The sequence below is a fragment of the Glycine soja genome, chromosome 6 (genome assembly GCF_004193775.1).
Source record: "Glycine soja cultivar W05 chromosome 6, ASM419377v2, whole genome shotgun sequence".
NCBI lineage: Eukaryota > Viridiplantae > Streptophyta > Magnoliopsida > Fabales > Fabaceae > Glycine > Glycine soja.
Genome location: NC_041007.1, coordinates 6,000,031 through 6,003,084, shown reverse-complemented (window position 1 = coordinate 6,003,084; position 3,054 = coordinate 6,000,031). Strand labels below are relative to the sequence as shown.

The 3,054-nt window shown below is 29.2% G+C and overlaps 1 pseudogene; it reads right to left on the bottom strand.

The window, feature by feature from the left end:
* Nucleotides 1-922: 922 nt before the first annotated feature.
* On the bottom strand, nt 923-1,531 carry LOC114414001 (annotated as a pseudogene).
* Between the last annotated feature and the right edge of the window lie 1,523 nt (nt 1,532-3,054).

Below are 3,054 nucleotides of genomic sequence, written 5' to 3'. Positions count from 1 at the left end.
AACTAGATCTATTTGGTATGAAATAAAGATATTGGATCAATAGAAATTCAAAATAAGTTAAAATACCAAATTGAATAATTCTGTACCACGAAATTGGTCCAAGTAGTCCATTCAACAGGCTCGCTAATAATTTAATTGGATTGGGTCTGTTACTTTTGCAAGCATTAAGCTTTTTAGGATTTTTTTGTCATAAAATAAATAGAAAAAATTTATGCAATGATAATGTAAAATTTTTTACACCCATTCAATTATAATTCATCATGATAAATTTGTTGACTTTTTAAAAAATTATTTTAAAGTAATTTAAGTGGTGATTTAAAATTAGATGATAGTGTAAAGATGTGTTTTATATTATGAATATATAGACATTAAACTCAACAAAAAAAAAATAAGGGACCAAATTAATATCTAAAAAAGAGATAACTGGCCAAAGAAATATTTTTGCCTAAAAGAATCTGTTGCAAATTTTAGAAGATAATAAATCATAGTAAGTATTTTTTTTTGTAAGAGATAAATATTATTAGTTTATGATTCTTTATTGATCTTAGTGATATTTTTTGACCACGATATCTGCTGCCCCGGTTGACTTAGTTGTCCAATCTAAAGTGGCACTTTTTTAACTACTAGCAGTTACCATTATTTTTCACAACAACAACAAAAAAAAAAAGTAGTTACCAATTTCAAGCAAGTAAACTGGAAATCCAGTGATTGTCACTGCAGGAAAGAGCCTTTGAATTCGCATAAATATGGAAGAGTAACCTCAACTAATCCTCAAAATTGTATGAATTAGAGTTTAGAAATCATTGAGTAGTTGTTTTCTGATTTACTTTAGTCATTTTTAAATTCAAGAATGAAGTAAAAATTAAAATAAATGACCTTTTTGTATAGTCAATATGACTCATGGAAGATTTGCTAAAATATCTTACAAATACAACAATCTCGGAGACTTACTTAGCAATTTAATAAAATATGGCAATACGAATTCCTGAAATGGAAAAACATTATATTTTGATCAGAAAATCATATCATATTATCGACTATCAAATCCATCCCAATACTAGTTTTGGTATACAAGGCTAGATCTTATGCAAAAATCCAAAATCCACATCTAAGCTGATCCTAATGATTCAATCAAAACCCCGCATATACATGGAAATTGAAAAGTAGTAAATAAAACCCGAAATAAAAATGTAAGGCGAGGATCGGGTTTTTGCTTGGTCTGTATGATGATGCAGCATTACTGAAGGACGAGTTTTCTGGTGCACATGGTGCAGTAATGCCTGCGCTTGGTCTTAGAGTACAAAGGAAGGAAACAGAAACTCCATTGGCTCTCAAAGTCCATAGCCTGGATCATCCCTCCACAGTAAGGACACGCTCCTGGTGCTGGCTGCCTTGACACCACCCGCACACAAACACCAAACACATATTCTCTGAATATTATGTTAAGGTAACAATACTTGTTTGCTAGCTATGTCGACAAGGATGTTCTTATTTGTATTATTAGGAGGGAAGAGATGAAGGATGATTGAGTATGAAAGAAACAAATATATAATCAGAGTCTAGAACCTCCAGCTCAGACTTTTCTTATCACCGCCTCATGCTTATACTTATTACTTGCCACGCGTATCACCATTTCTCGTCAACTGTCATGTCTCCATTGGACCATTTTTTCAATTTATTTTTTTAGGATTTTACTGTTATGATATTCGTTAAGAATCTAAGAGTAGAATTTTTTTCCCCTTCAAATCGTGCATTCCACATATGTCAATGCTAGTATTATATCATATGGATTAATTATTTTTTCAGAATAATGTGATTTATAGTTAAAAAATATATTCTGTAATTTTTTTATTGCGAAACAAATTAAGAAGTCGGACAGTACCTCATGCTTAACTTTTTTATTGTGAAAAAAAAATAAAAATTACAGGTGACGTTTACTTGCCGCCGTAAACTTTTCGCTAATTGCTAAAGCAAAATTAATGCGTGCTAACTGCTCCACGAAAACAATCCTGGGCACCATAAGAAAAATTAATTCTGAGAAAAATATTATTGCGCATCAATTCTTACACATTCCTTGGTCCTTATATATATACCACGCCATTTTAAGGAAAAATAATTGCACAATGATTTTAACACATTCCTTTGCAGTAAAATACTAAAATATAAAGATAACATAATAAGAAATAATGTAAAAATACATGGTTCTCCTTTCTTTGTGTAGAAGAAAGCTCACAAGTATGGTGAAAAAATAAATTTTATGAAAGGCTGATAGTTGTTTAGATTTGGGCCCAAAGACCGATTCAGTCAAAACCAAACTGATATTTTCAAGTTGTTGTCGATCATGGAACCTTAGCTGGTTTGTTGCTTTCAGGAATGTGAAAACGGGCTAATCCAACTTAACCTAATTGATCCTTAATTCGTGAAAATATAATAATGTTATAATTATAAGAATGTTATCCAAATGATATAAAATTTTCTTTATAATTTATAATAGCCTACAAAAATAATGTGTAACAAAATAATGTTTATTCAAACAATCATAAAATAAAAATTATACATTATCAGCTAATAAAAAAAGGAAATCATTCTTGATAGTTTTTAAAATATTACTATAAAAGTCAATAAATTTAATATATATGTCATTTTTTGATTAAACAAGAGCATAAAAACTTTTGTACGCTGAATGTAAATATTATTTATTCATGCTTTTAATCATACAAAAAAACGAGACTTAAATTTTAAGGTTTTATATTTCTATTACTTTAGATAACCGATTAGCATGAACTTTATGTTTGGATCAAAGGAAAGAAAATAATTGTTTTTATGAAATTTAAAATTATCTTTATCAGTTAAAAATTAAATAAGGAGGAAAATAATTGATTTCAATTCTTTTTTCTCTCGACTCAACTTTAAAATTATCTCCTTACATGGTCTGTGTTGTGATCCGGTGATTGAAAATAAATAGTCTCCCACTTGCTTGTTAATTTTTTTTACTGATTTATTTTCTTTCTATTGGAATGATAACGATGATACACTGAAAAGGAACAAGGGATG